Below are 16,427 nucleotides of genomic sequence, written 5' to 3'. Positions count from 1 at the left end.
TTCTGTTTGGTTCGGTTCTTAGGTTCTGGTTCGGTTCTGGTTCAGTTCTGGTTCGGTTCTGGTTCGGTTCTGGTTCTGATTAGTTCTGTTTGGTTCGGTTCTTAGGCTCTGGTTTGGTTCTGGTTTGGATTCGGTTCTTGTTCAGTTCTGGTTCTGTTTGCTAACCCTAATCCAAACCCTAACCCTAACCCTAATCCGAACCCTAACCCTAATCCTAACCCTAACCCTAACCCTGACCCTAATCCAAACCCTAACCCTAACCCTAATCCAAACCCTAACCCTAACCCTAACCCTAACCCTAATCCAAACCCTAACCCTAACCCTAACCCTAACCCTAATCCAAACCCTAACCCTAATCCTAACCCTAACCCTAACCCTAACCCTAACCCTAACAATCATATCACATTTGCACTCTTAGTTGCCCTTGGAACTATTTGTATTGTAAAACGTATCAATGTAAATCCTTCAGACCTGTTCCATAGTGATAAACAGAGAACACTTCAATTTGAATCAAGTAAATCCCACTTGTATCCTTTAAAACAGAGGGTCATTTCATTCCTTGTGGACTCAACATGACAGCATTTATACTTTTCAACTAATTGATCTTCAACGCTTTCAGAAAATTAACAGGAGCAAGACTCACATATCCCTTCAGACACCAAATGGTTTCATGGTTGCAAATAAGTAACATCAATACTTTATGTTCACTCGACAAATTTATAATCAGTTGGTTCAACAAAATTGTGTCCCTCCTAAATGAAAGCATTTTAATCAGGTGGAAATTCTTCCCATAATTTGATTACGTTCACCCAACACATTATTTCTATGAGTGTGGAGTTATGTTCCAGTTCTTCCTCTGAAACTTCAGAGACACAGAGAGGTTTAATGAAATCTGTGCTCCTCGTGAAGGACAAAGTGCGTCAGAGAAAAGGCGACAGAAAACCTCCGAGAGGATTCAAATGAAGGTTTAATGAAGATTAAGTGAACTAAATCTCTCTGCATTATTCATGTATTATAATCAAGCAGAACAAATGTGACATTTGGTGTCTTTGTGTTTGAAGTCAGCTGCTTGATGGAGCTTTTTGGTTCATTTTTCACAATTTGTCAGAATTATAAAAGCAGGTTCATTACAAACATTTCTACTCCCTGGCTACAGTGAGACATCTAGTTAAACCTCATCTGCAGACTTTAAAGAGCTCTATTACTGAGACTTATCAGTTCAGAAGAATAACACAACAGTTAGTGATGAAGTCCAGGGTTCTGGGTGAGAGATGCAGCTTTGATGTGAAAACATTATGTTTTAAGGAGTCCTGGAAGGCAACATGAATAATTTCTAAATTTTGGAACAATCTGAAAGTGGAGAGTACAACGAAAAAGATTTGTCAGCTACTTTAGGGATTTTTTCCTGCAGTGCAAAAAGAGGAAAAATTAGAATAACTACTAACTTGCATTTCTGTGATTCCTAAACGTCTGCTGCTTGGTGTTTAAATTGAATTAATGTCACGGGGAGGTTAACTCTTTCAGTCCAACTTTTTAAAAACATAAATGAAGCTTGGAAAGTTAAAGATGAGAACAGTGTTTCTTTACACTCCTTGTTTATCACTGGAGAGCGTTCAACAGTTCATTGTTCAGAAACATCTCCATCACCGAGTTGTGTTTGGAGTCTGATTGGAGCGGGACTCGCCGTCTGGATGAACTCGACTGGAACAGACTTTGTGCCTCAGGCTGGAACTTTAAATTCACCTCCTCTGTCTCAGCAGGGAGTCTTCACACACCTCCACATCTCCGCCTCGTGAGACAGATGAGTTAAAGACTTGATCTCTCAGGTCACAAGTCTTCAGCCCCCTGCTGATCTGATGACGTGATCAGAATCTGAAACAAAGGAAAATCCAAAATGTTTGACTTCAGCTCAGGTCAGGGCTGCTCACCTGGTACTGGACTCAAATATTTACACCTGCAGATTGAAACATGAAGGTCCGGATGAGGTTATTAAAGTGCATCATCAGGGGAACAGGAATGTCTGACATGGCAGTCTATCAAGAAGATGAAATGTTTCTCACTGGCACTCAAGGTTTTGCTGCAGAAAAAGTCAAGATAGGGTTAGTGAAGACTAAGCATTACAAAGATTTGATGATTTATCCTCTGGGATCATGATTATCTCTGGAAATGGTCGCCTCCATCATCAAATACTGCTGAGGACATTGGTCAGAACAATGGCCATATTTTCTAGTACTCTAATGTGCAGTGTCCAACAGGACTTCTTGGTTCATTACATCCCCCAGAGCAGGGGTTCCCAAACTTTTCAGCCCCGCCCCAAAATATAGGTGCCAAAGACTTGCGACCCCCACTGTCCCTCAAGTGATTTAATGTGTCTTCATTTAGCTGGTCTGCAGAAAATTAGCCTACCTATATGAGCATGTGTCTGTGTTTCCTGTGCCGTTATGAATTAACCTGCTGCTACTGATGCTTTTGATGATTAACTGTTCACTAACCCTAAACTTAGGAGTCATCAGGCAACAAAGAAAGGCAGAAAACTCATTACATTTTCTATTTTCAAGGTTTTATTTCAAGTTTAGCGACTAATTTTATTGATGTTTTTTTACCATAATGGGTAAAATGCATTTTTTTAAAGCTGGGGTTGGTAATCAGATTTAGACACACTTTTTGTTATACTGGTTAAAATGATCTTTATGTCCTGATGGCAATCAATACATAATGTGTTCCTAAAAAAGAGTGAAAAAAAGCTGCTATCTACAGCCGGAGTAAACCTGGGAAAACACCAACCAATCACCGTTTTTTGGCTCCCCAAATTTTAAACCAATCAAATCCCGTCCAGCCGTTCTGCCCTCCTCCTGCGCGTACATTTCCCCGGCGTGCACTCCTCTGAGTCCCCGTCTCCTGCCTCTGCTTCCCCTGACTCTATTTACTGTCCCTCTCGCTCGTCCTCGGGCCTGTCCCCTCTGACCTGATGAGGTGCTTTGCTCAGGACTGTAGTCCGGATCAGAGTCTAAAAAGCTCTCACCAACAAGCAGAATAATTAATGACGTTCAGTAAGTCCTACAGAAAATATATATTTATTGTAGCGTCCGTCTGGACGCTGTAGGGATGACGAGCCGATTCGTGAACACGTTGATCTTTAATAACCGGTCACTGTCGGCCCGTGATCACGCCAACCAACAAAACAACAATCAATGTTTGAATGAATGAAGAACTTCTCCTCTTGTCTCTCCTCTCTCCCGCTCACACACTCTACACCTCTCCTGATGCCTTCACTGACCGTCAACACTGTAGGAATTAAGAACATCTACACTGAACAGGTTTAACAAACAGTAGAGCTGTTACAGTATTATATATGTGTTATAACTTTTCTCCTGATATCGTGTCACCAGTACAACTGGATAATGCTAGCATGACAGTTGTGAGTGCTAACAGCAGCCATGTTTGTTTTTGTTTTTAACTTTCACTATGAGAATGTTTTGGTGAGGACCGGTTTTGAATCAGTCACGATCATATGGTCGAGAATCAGCGGCGCTCGTGCATGTGAGCGTGGGGGCGTCGTTTTGGAGGAGCTCTGAGGGAGGAGGGGAGGGGTTAGACGGAGTCATGAGGAAAAGCTACATTCAAATTCATGCTAGTTTTCCAAGACTACCAACCCCAGCTTTAAGATAACTTAAAAAAAAAAACATTCTGGAAGACATCTTACGACCCCCCATTTGTGTCTCGTGACCCCCCCAGGGGGTTCCGAACCGCACTTTGGGAACCCCTGCCCCAGATGATAACCCATCCACCTGTTTCTGCTGAGTCTCAGTTTCACTGTAAACAGTGAGTCACACTGAGGCTTCACTCTGGCTTCCTTCAGCGGTATGAACCTGAAACAGGAACTGATGTTCTTGTGATGTTCTTGTAATTAACGGGTCTTCAGTTTGCTGAAATAACAACATCATGATGCAGATTAGTCCAAAATCCAAAGTCAAGCTTGTCATGGAATTTTCATAGTCTTATATGTGTGTAAGAATGTTTAACTCTTGTCTTTCCAGTCTATGTGTCAGGAGCAGAGTAACTTCGTTCTAATGTCATCCGAGGCTGCTGGGTGATAGGCGAGACAGGGTCAGTGTAGTAATCAAGTTCTTTCTCCCTGTTCCTGTCTTTATCTGTATGTTGTGACCAACTTAGTGTCTCCAGACTAGAGCAATCGTTTTGTTTCTTATTGTCCTAATATGGGTATCTAGCTTTAGTGTTGTCTTTGGGGATAAAGTACCACACCTGAGGGATTGTCTGGCAGAACTGACTTGGCATTGCACTGCACTCCGCTGCCTGTGTACTGTTATGTTATTTCTCCTCGATCGAGTTCTACATAAACTATTTAAACATAAGCCATGAGAGTCTCCTGAGTCTTGTGTGCCCAGTGTCCAGTTTATTGATGAATTCCACCGCAACGCTTTGTCAGGTCTGTCCTCAAGAGGAGAAGAAAACTACGTCTACAATGTTTGTTTGTTGAATGGAGGTCTATGAAAGAGGATTAGAGACACTGATGTTTTTTAGATCTGACATTCTTCAGGGAATGTTCCATTTGATCTCAGAATTCTGGAATTCTGTCTTTGATGTCAGAATTCTGGAACACCTGCTGTTTTTCTCCATACAGACTGTTTTATTCCCCTGCAGACACCAAAGCCTGCTAAAACCTGATTGGTGGATACTACTCAGACTACAGACAGAGACCAGAACCCTTCTCAGACTAAAATCCAGACCCTTGAGATCCAGATTCAACAGGTCTCTGAATCAGAATCTGTAATTACAGGTTAGTTGTAGCTGACAGTAAAAAGCTTTGTCAGGTCTGTCCTCAAGAGGAGAAGAAAACTACATCTACAATGTTTGTTGGTTGAATAGAGGTCTATGAAAGAGGATTAGAGACAATGATGTTTTTTAGATCTGACATTCTTCAAGGAATGTTCCATTTGATCTCAGAATTCTGGAATTCTGTCTTTATTGTCAGAATTCTGAAACACCTTGTTACGGCTTGAGCAAAGGACTAGGACCCAAATGCAGAGTACAGGGAAAAAGTATTTATTAAGCAAAAACCAAGGTTCAACAAAAAGCGCCTTGCGGGTAAAAACAACTGAGAAAAAGTACAAAACTAGGAGTAACACAAAATCACCCAAAAGGGGGAAAAGATTCTATCAAAAACTCACAAACAAAAACTAGGAATCAATCCTCTGGAAACAACTCGAGATAAGTAAACAGAAAAGCGTGGCTTGAATCTCCTCAGGAGCAAGGCTACAACGGGACATGGAGCATGCGGCTAGAGGAATAATCTGGCACTGGAGGAGTGTTTGGTGGTGGCTTAAGAAGCCAGTGCTGATGAGCAGATCAGGGACAGGTGTGCCTGATGAGCCTCACTGCTGAGGAGACCGGCCCCGCCCCTACCCATGCAACCTGCAGGCAGAGAGAGAGAGGGGCAAATCACACAACAAATCAGGACCATAACACACCTGCTGTTTTTCCTCCATACAGACTGTTTTATTCCCCTGCAGACACCAAAGCCTGCTAAAACCTGATTGGTGGATACTACTCAGACTACAGACAGAGACCAGAACCCTTCTCAGACTAAAACCCAGACCCTGAGATCCAGATTCAACATGTCTCTGAATCAGAATCTGTAATTACAGGTTAGTTGTAGCTGAAAGTAAAAAGCTTAGTCAGGTCTGTCCTCAAGACTGAAGTCTATGAAAGAGGATTAGAGACACTGATGTTTCTTTTAGAATATTTGTAGAATGTTCCATTTTTTCTCAGTATTCTGGAATTCTCTCTTTGATCTCAGTGTTCTAGAACACCTGCTGTTGCTCTCCATACAGACTGTTTTTCATGCTGACACCAAAGCCTGCTGATATTTGACTGGATGAAATACCTCAGACTACAAACAGAGACCAGAATACAACCAGAATCCAAACTCCACACCTGCAGAGTCTGAGGCTGTGAACACCTCTCAGACTGCTGCTCGGTTCTCACCTCAGAAACTCTGCGTTAAAAATGTAAAACTCCTCTCATCTCTGAGGTCTGGCAGATTTATTATTTAAAGAGAATACAGAATGTATTACGGTCGGACAAAAAACCCACAATTCAAAGTCTGTGAAGCTCTGGGATCCTCCTGCTGAGGAGACAAAATGTGATAAATCCAGAGTCTGGCAGAAACAGCAGCGTATTCTTCACGATGTGTTTAAACTCTCTGTCACAGAATAGAAAGTTTAAACTGTAAACCAGCAGAAGGACAGAATGAGGTTTCATTTTCTCCTCCACACTCTCGTATTAATCTGATCATCCATCACCTCCATCCTCTTCACTCTGGAGCTCGAGTTGTTTTTCAGAGTTGAGACCTCCATCTGGATCGTTTGGTAATGTCTGTGTACCTGCAGGGAACAGCTGCTGTCCCACCTGTCCCCCTCACTCTCCTCCGGCCTTCATCACTTCAGACACTGAACACCTGGACAGGTGTGGGGGAACAGCTGGAGAGGATCTCTGCTTTAGAAATCACATCCTTCTTCGGTTACAGTACAGTACGAACTGCTGCTGTACACTCAGTATACACTCTGCATGCAGAATGCATCCAGTTTGGATCTACTACCACATCTTATCAATCTGATCTGACCTGACCTTTGACCCTTTAGCCTCTTCACTCTGAGCTCTCTCTGGAGCTAAAGAAGATAATGTAACTGCTGCTGGAGGGAAAAACAACCAAACCTGAGCAGCCTGCAGATTCAGAAATGGAAAACAACAACAGAGATAAGAACAGTGAAGACAACCACAACGCAATGACAACAACATTGATAACACTAACAACATTTAGGTCCACACGCGATGCATGAACATCAACAGTAATGACAAGAATGACCACAAAAAACCAAGACAATGATAAGACAATCTGACGACCGTTCAGTAACAACTACAGTAATGTGATGATGACGATAACAATGATTAAGACAACAATGACAACGATAATGATGATGACAACAATAAGGATGACAATGTTGTTGGTGACCACAATGATGATGACAACAATAATGATGACAATGCAATAACAACACTTACAATGACATTATGAAAAAAGGTAATGACCATGAAGAAGGAACAGTGAGGATAATGATAGAATCATAACTTTGACGACAACAAGGAATAAGATGATGATAATAACAACAACTTAAATGTGGTAAACAAGAATGAAAACATCACTTTGAAAACTATGATAATGATAACAATAATGGCGACATTAACATTGATGATAATGACTTTGATGATAATGACTTAAATGATAATTATATTGATGACAATGACTGATTATAATGATAAAGATGATGATGACAACCATGATAATGATAATGATAAGGTTGACAATGATGATGAAGACAATGATAATGATGACAATGATGATGAAGACAATGATAATGATGACAATGATGATGAAGACAATGATAATGATGACAATGATGATGGAGACAATGATAATGATGACAATGATGATGAAGACAATGATAATGATGACAATGATGGTGACAATAATAAAGATGACAAGGATGATGATGATGATAATGATAGCAATGATGATGACAATCATGGTAATGAAATGATGACAATGATAATGATGACAATGTCAATGACGATGATGATAATGACAATGACGATAACAACATTGATGATAATGACTTTGATGATAATGATATTGATGACAATAACAATGACGATGACAATGTCTGATTACAATGATAAAGATGATGATGACAATCATGATAATGAAAATAATGACAATGATAATGATGACAATGGTAGTCATGATAATGACTGATGAAACTGCCAACGATGATAATGTCAAGGATGATTATGACAATCATGTTAATGTCAATGCTTACAATGGTAATGATGACAATGATAATGATGACAATGTCAATGATGACAATGCTAATGATGATGATGATAATGACAATGACGATAACAACATTGATGATAATGACTGATGAAATTGCCAACGATGATAATGTCAAGGATGATTATGACAATCATGTTAATGTCAATGCTTACAATGTCAATGATGACAATGATAATGATGACAATGTCAATGATGACAATGGTAATGATGATGATGATGATAATGACAATGACGATAACGACATTGATGATAATGATATTGATGACAATAACAATGATGATGACAATGTCTGATTATAATGATAAAGATGATGATGACAATCATGATAATGAAAACGATGACAATGATAATGATGACAATGATAATGATGACAATGGTAATGATGATAATGACTGATGAAATTGCCAACGATGATAATGTCAAGGATGATTATGACAATCATGTTAATGTCAAGGCTTACAATGGTAATGATGACAATGATAATGATGACAATGTCAATGATGAGAGTGATAATGATGACAATGTCAATGATGACAATGATAATGATGACAATGATAATGATGACAATGGTAATGATGATAATGACCGATGAAATTGCCAACGATGATAATGTCAAGGATGATAATCACAATCATGGTAATGAAATGATGACAATGATAATGATGATGATGATAATGATGACAATGACTGATGAAATTGCCAATTATGATAATGTCAATGCTGACAATGGTAATGATGATAATGACATTGAAGATAATGGCAATGATGATAACGATGACAATAACAATGATTGCTGTCGTAGCCAACATCTTAAAACAAAGTTAATTTCATTAAAAGGTTTTCACCATCAACGAGTTAAATCTGTGGACAGATACAGTTTTAACACATCAACAGATAATGTCACTCATCCTTGTGTTATGACACACTGTGTGTGGCGGCCATGTTTGTGGCTCAATTATATTTCTTCTAAGATTGAAATGTAAACATGTGAGGATAAAGATCCCATCCCAACATTATTTTGTACTTTCTCCTTATTTCCATATTTTATGTTTTTTACTTCAACCCTTTATAGAGAGTGAGCTGTATATGTGCATTAGCTTTGAGTAAATTTAAATCTTTTTAAATCATTCCTTGCATAAAAAAACAGCTTGCCGGGTTTAACCTACAGTCAATTTTCTTCTATGAGCTTCATTTATTCTGCAATGCTTCTGCTAAGAAACCCTCCACAACCTGCAGGAGTTGTTGTCAGGATTTAAAAGTCATCTGATGTTGTGTATCAGAGAAGATTGTGAGTACATGATAAATTGAAAGTAGTGCCCAGTACTCTCAGGTCCGTGTTTTCAATGAGCTCAAATGGGAGTAAATGGATTTTGGAAAATGTGAAGCACTCTCTCTGCCTTCTTCGTCCGTGTCTTTACTTCTACCAGGAACGAGCTGCACTTAGCAGGAACCCAAGGAGTCCTTGTTATTTTCTCTTTTGCACCAACCCTCAGAGCTCTCCATCGGGCTCTGGAGGTTCTAAAAGATTTAAAATGGATCAAAGAAAAAACACATTTGAGGAAATCTCTTCAATGATGTCCAACAAGAGGCGCTCACACTGACATGTTTCGCCTTTTCCTGACCGGCCATGAGGAGGCAACATGCTCCTGAGATCTCTCTCCGCCGTGCACAGAGAATTTAAAGAATGCAAATGAAGAATCAGACTCATTCTCCAAAGTAAGAGAACTCCAAACTCGTGTTTCTGATTTTACAGCAGCCACAGCAGATTAAAAACACTCTTGTTTGTTGTTCAGCGATGTAATGTTAAACTGCAGTAATGGACTGACATGATGTAGTCTGCAGATAATGAATATATTAGCCTGCTGAATGTTTTATGAGCTCAGAGATGAAGAGGGGAGATTTGGGATGAATCAGAGGCTGCAGGGATCAGACTCTGTTCGATATCTGAGCGTTTATCATCCTTTGATAAAGGATTTTCCTCAGATTTCTGCAGGAGTGTTTTCTGATCTGGTTTATTATTTCATATTTCAGTCAGAGATATGAGAGTAGATTTTCTTGAGTCTCTGAGTCCCTGAACTCAAAGCTAACATTATCTGAAAGCCTCAGCACATAAAGTGCACTCTTATCTGATTATTCTTCATCAGAACAAACTCCATAATGATGATAATGCTCCTGATGTAATACTGTTTGTTCCTCTCCTCTCTTTAAGGCTGCAGAATATCTCTACTTGTGTTTGCTTCTTTTATAAAGAAGAAGCTCTCAGAGTCTTATACTTAGGAGGAGAGGTCACATGATCCCCAAGCTGTGGGACTTGGACTCGTGTCACAATAATGAGGACCTGAAACCTGGCATGGAGTGTGACCGTGATAAAGAACTCGTCTTGAATGACTTGAAGCCTGAAGTTAAGACTTGTCTTAAACTTGAGCTGACCTGAACATTGACTCGTTGCCTCGACTGACCTGAGACTTGACTTAGACTTGTCTCTCTGGGACTTTCTTCAAATAACAGACTTACCTTTGTTGACTTGAGACCTGCCTTACATTTGTCTCTTAAAATGGGACTAGACAAAGACTTACATTTGCTGACTTGAGACATGACTTGGGTCCAGTTTTAGTCTTTCGCCAATGCTGGCTTTGACATAATTGAACTCACATAAAACTTGACTTGGACTCACCTCATGTAGAACAGAATTTAAAATCCTTCTTTCAACCTACAAAGCCCTTAAAAATCAGGCACCCTCGTATCTTAAAGAGCTCATAGCGCCCTATTACCCCTCTAGAACTCTACGCTCCCAACATGCAGGCTTGCTAGTTGTACCTAAAATCTCTAAAAGTAGTATGGGAGGTAGAACCTTCAGTTATCAGGCCCCTCTCCTCTGGAATCATCTACCAGTCAGGGTCCAGGAGGCAGACACCCTCTCTACTTTTAAGAGTAGGCTTCAAACTTTCCTTTTTGACGAAGCTTATAGTTAGAGCTGGATCAGGCTTGGACCAGCTTTTGTCATGCTGCTATAGGCCTAGACTGCCGGGGGAACTGGCGCACTGACACACTGGGATCCTAGCTCACCCCCTTCCCCCCAACCCCCTCATCACTTACTTTAACTCTGCCTGTCCCATTAAAGTTACTAACCATAGACCTTTCTGGAGTCCCTGAGCTCCCTTGTCTCGTAGATTCCTCTGAGCTGCCGTAGACGTCCTCCTGCTGCGGACGATCTGGACTCCAGCTGATATGGACGTGCTGGACTCCAGCGGCAACAGCTTCTACTACTCGTCTCATCACTATCATCTCTCTCTCTTACTCCCCTCTATCTGTCTTTCCAGACCCAACTCGGTCTCAGCAGATGTGTGTCTAACATGAGTCTGGTCCTGCTGGAGGTTTCTGCCTGTTAAAAGGAAGTTTTTCCTCACCACTGTAACTAGCTAAATACTGCGAGGTGCAATGCTCATGATGGATTAAGGTGGGGTCAGACTGAGTCTTACCCTGTCTTGAAGTTGGGTCTCTGTTCATAATTTGACATAGAGTGGTCTAGACCTCCTAGGTTTGTAAAAGTGTCTTGAGATAACGTTTGTTGTGATTTGGCGCTATACAAATAAAGATTGATTGAACTCAGTTGACTTGGAGACTCGTTAAAACTCATTTAGGGTAGGACTTGGCTTTATTTCTGGGATCCCCTCTCTCTGCCTGTCTCTTACTTCAACTCTTCCTGTCCCATTAAAGTTCCTAACCATAGACCTTTCTGGAGTCCCTGAGCTCCCTTGTCTCGTAGGTTCCTCTGGATCTCTGCTGCTGTGGACGTGCCAGACTCCAGCTGCAACTACTACTATCCGTCTCCCCACTATCATCTCTCTCTCTCTCTTCATCTCCCTCTATCCCTCTCTCCAACACGGTAGGTCTCAGCAGATGTGTGTCTAACATGAGTCTGGTCCTGCTGGAGGTTTCTGCCTGTTAAAGGAAGTTTGTCCTTGCCACTATAACTTGCTAAATGCTGCAAAGTGCTCTGCTCATGGTGGATTAAGATGAGATCAGACTGAGTCCTGTCTGTAAGATGGGATTGGATCTTATCCGGTCTTGATGTTGGGTCTTTGTTAATGATAGAACATAGAGTACGGTCTAGACCTGCTCTGTTTGGGAAGAGTCTGAGGAGAACGTTTGTTGGGATTTGGCGCTTTATAAATAAAGATTGACGGCGGTCAGTGGGTGTTGACGGACCAGACACGTATCTGGTGGATGTCTGGTCTAAGATATGACTAAATAACTTGGGACTAGATTTAGATAGATAAGACCAAACCAAGGCTTAGATGAAATATCTGCAGTGTTTGTGATCCAGTTTAAAGTTTGCTGTCACAACGAAGAATCTGGTAACTTTTTTAAAGGAATGTGATGCACGCACACGTCCTCACCCACAGCTATTTTATTTCCATCTTGTATTTTATTTTGAGCTTTGTTCTGATCCTCTTTGATCTTGTACGTATCTGCTGCTGAAAGCGAGTGAACGCCACCTGAATGAACGAGCCTCATCTCACCTGTGTGACAGAAATAAAAGTCTGGGATAATAACCCTCCCTGTGCTCAGGGTCTTTGATGTTTCTGCAGGAACATGAAGGTGAAGTGAGCTGTGTGTGATCACAGAGAGGAGACAGACTTTCATTAAACTCAGAAACACTGAAATGAAGCAGCCAGCTAAACAGGTCTGCAGGAGGGGGGGGAGGGTGTTTCTGCAGGGAGGGTTCTGCAAACATGGACCTGATCCAGGCTATTACCCGCCTGCAGAGAGATGGTCATACACATCGATACATGGGGCGCATCAGAGCTGAAACTTTCCAAACTCTCCAGGTAGTGACTGATTGTTATGAGGCTTTGAGTTTTGAATTCTGTGAAGTTCTGGATGGCTCTTGAGATTTATTATAAGCTAGTGCTGTGTGTGATTTATATATCTAACTCTACTTGTATGATTTACACAATGCTGGATAATAAAATCTCTGTGTTTGTGTTTTCTGTCTGTGTTTCTCCCTCCAGGCTGAAAAGCTCTCACACTGAGGAAACAAACACTCTGATGGTAAACCAGTTTGTTGTTTGCTTTATAATAAAGTCTTCTATCAGTCCCTTTAAAATCACCTCTCAGTGTTCAGCTGCAGCTGCGTTTGCTTTAATGAAATCAGGACTGTCTTCATTATGTAAATGAGATCCTCTGTGACCTCTGGTCCTCTTAAAGCTGATAAACTTTACTGTGTTTGGACAGCCGAGCTCTTGCAGCTGATAAATGTTGACACTGTTCTCCCCGTGGACCTCGCAGTGAGACGCTGCTTTAACTTTATTTTGACATCAGAGGAGCTAACCACAGCTGACGGAGAGCTTCCTGTGCAGCCCGAGGCCTGATGAAGAGTGGAGTCATCACAAGAAAGCAACTAACACATGATCCTGTGAGACACAGAGCCTGCCAGACCACACTGAGGGGGAGAAAACACACGACTGGTGGTTTGACTTCAGCTGGACCAACAGACCGACTCTGTAATGTGAAGATGAGGACTTTCCACACTGTCCTTTAAGTGACAGTGGTGCGTTTAATTTGAAAGTCTCAGAGTGTCATTAGACTCACTGGATACTTCACAGAGCAGAGGTTTGATAGTTTATTCTAAAAGAAAGAGGATAACTCAGCCGATGAGGATGCACAACAGACACACAAACCCTGTGATGCAGGACATGAAGCTCCGCCCACTCAGGAAACACTTTATAGCTTATAGGAAGAAAAATGAAGAAAGTAAAACATCCCTAAGTTTTGTGATATGTTATCAAGTTCTGATCAAATTAATGCAGTTTGGGGATTTGGGATTTTTCAGCGCTCAGTGTGAGCTGCTTCTCTCTCGCTGCACTCTCAGCTGGAAAGTAGGACGGGGTATCAAAACAGAAAAAGGTGGAAGAGAAGGAGGAGGAGGAGAGTAATATTTCAAGATTAAAGTCACAAAACTTGTGAGAAAAAACTGTCCCAAGTGTCTGACAAATATGTCACAAATTTATGAGAATAAAGTCGCAATTACCCTCCAAAGAAGTTGCAAGTTTGCAAGAAGGAAGTTGCTGCCCTGTATCATGCCTGCTGTGCAGTTTCAGTATTTGATTAATCAATCAATCAATCTTTATTTATAAAGCGCCAAATCCCAACAAATGTTCTCCTCAGACTCTTTCCAAACAGAGCAGGTCTAGACCGTACTCTATGTTCTATTATTAACAAAGACCCAACATCAAGACCAGATCAGATCCAGTCCCATCTTACAGACAGGACTCAGTCTGATCTCATCTTAATCCACCATGAGCAGAGCACTTTGCAGCATTTAGCAAGTTACAGTGGCAAGGACAAACTTCCTTTAACAGGCAGAAACCTCCAGCAGGACCAGACTCATGTTAGACACACATCTGCTGAGACCGTGTTGGAGAGAGGGATAGAGGGAGATGAAGAGAGAGAGAGAGATGATTAGGATCCTCTGTCTTAAATAAACTGATGAATCCATGTGTATAACTATTATAACTCCTCTCTTGTGTGACTGGCTGCATCTGGGGCATTACCTGGATGTTCAAAACAATCAGTCTTCTGGGTTCATTTTTTCTATTACATTTGTGACGTTATAATCTCATAAATGTGCAATTTTTTTTTTTTAAGTCATATTTTTTGGTCTTTTTTTTTTTGCCTTTATTTTATGGGACAGCTGAAGAGAGACGGGACATGTGGGGAGTAGACCATAGACTGTAAATAAAAATGGCCAGCGTTGCTCCGCCTCTTCATGTTGTACGGTTCTGAAGCCAAAAAATCCCTCTCCTGGGCGCCGCCATTGTGCAGCCAGAGCCTGTGAAGCCACTGTAATAAGCTCCGCCCTACAGCGTGACGTCACAAGACGCTGTGTGTCCTTTGAAGTTTCCCTCTATGGCGGCTGTGAATCAAAGGAAACAGGAAGTAAAACTCAGTTTTTTAAACTCTAATAACTAACGAAGAAGAAACTGTTCAGGAAAAAGAGGCCTTGGACACAAAACAGTCAAATACTAACTACATATCACCACAGCATACGGATGAGAAAAACATTCATACCACGTGTATTTATTTTTTAAAGTTTGACTGCTTCCCCATTCAAATGAATGGGGGAGACGGATTTTTTGACCTATACTGCAGCCAGCCACCAGGGGTCAGTCACACTGCTGAAAGCCTCACCACCAGCCACCGGAACCTCTCCCTTGGAGTAGACATGCAGGAAATGGTCGACCGGCCGGGAATCGATCTAGCGACCCCTGCGACGAGGACTGTAGCATCTGTACGTGGGGAGCTTAGACCGCTAGGCCACCAGCGCCGCTTATAAATGTGCAATTTTTTGTGCACAAATTTGGTATTTGAATCTTGTCATATCTCTTTCCCTTCCGGCTCCCCTTTTTTTAGAAACGATTGCTCTAATACCCCGTCGTAAAAACAGAATAAAACAGTTTGAAAACAGCCATGCTCATTAATACTGCTTCTCTTCCTCAGCGACCAATCAAAATCAGGGGCGGGGCTTATGAAATCACCAGCAATAACTGATTCAAAAACTACTCCTTGTGGTCACTAAGAACCCAGACAGTTATGCTCGATGGAAAGGCCAAACTTGTCCCACATGCTCTCAGAGTGGACCATGTTGAGTCTGAATCCTCTTCCTCACACAGTTTATCTCACACACACTCAGACTCCGTTTCTTGCAGGTGTAATTTCCTGGTGTAGAGCTTCTCACGCTCAGACATAAATCCTGTCTGTTTGTTTTGCTTACCTTGTAAAATTTCCATATTCCAAACAGACTCTGCCAAGGGAAGCAGGAGTAAAAGTAATCATCAGTGAGGAGCACTCTGAAATTGAGGTTGCGGGCCCTGTTAGTGGACACACGTTCTTAATTATTTTTTGTGTTTACAAAAAAAATAGCTGCTGAGTTTCTGGCAAGCACTTCCACTTTTGCATCCAGAGCGACACTTTCACTGCATTACAATCCTTCTTCAGGAGTCTCCTGGCTTCATTTCACTGTCGTTAGAATGGATTTAAAGCTTCATGACTTTAACACAGATGTCGGGACCTCTCTGGGATTGTGCTCCAGGGTGCTTCTGGTTTGATTTCTGATCCGATGATGCTGAGGGACATCTTCTGATTGTGTGTCTCCTCAGCTGCTCTCCTTTCCCTCAACCATCAGTCGTTTCTTTGTGCCTCTTCTCTCACATCTGTCTGTGTTAAACTCTGAGCCTCTGAGACACCGTGCAGATGTTTTTAAAGAATGAAGCGTCTCCAGCAGCTGTCTCTCCCTCTCTCACAGCTGTTTCTGTATCAGTTCAACCTTCATGTTACGTTGTTCATCATTAGCACCTGTTTGGATTATTATTATTTCATCATGCACCGGGCTCTAAGCTCAATAAGTTTCCTTATTAACAGATGTTCCCTTACTTTGGTTTGTTCTTCCTTCAACATCAGGGAACTTCATGATCTGAGAGTGGCTGATTTCTTATTTATCAGTGTCACA

The sequence above is a fragment of the Notolabrus celidotus genome, chromosome 10, assembly GCF_009762535.1.
Source record: "Notolabrus celidotus isolate fNotCel1 chromosome 10, fNotCel1.pri, whole genome shotgun sequence".
In the NCBI taxonomy this organism is placed as follows: domain Eukaryota; kingdom Metazoa; phylum Chordata; class Actinopteri; order Labriformes; family Labridae; genus Notolabrus; species Notolabrus celidotus.
Note: the sequence above shows the minus strand (reverse complement) of the source record.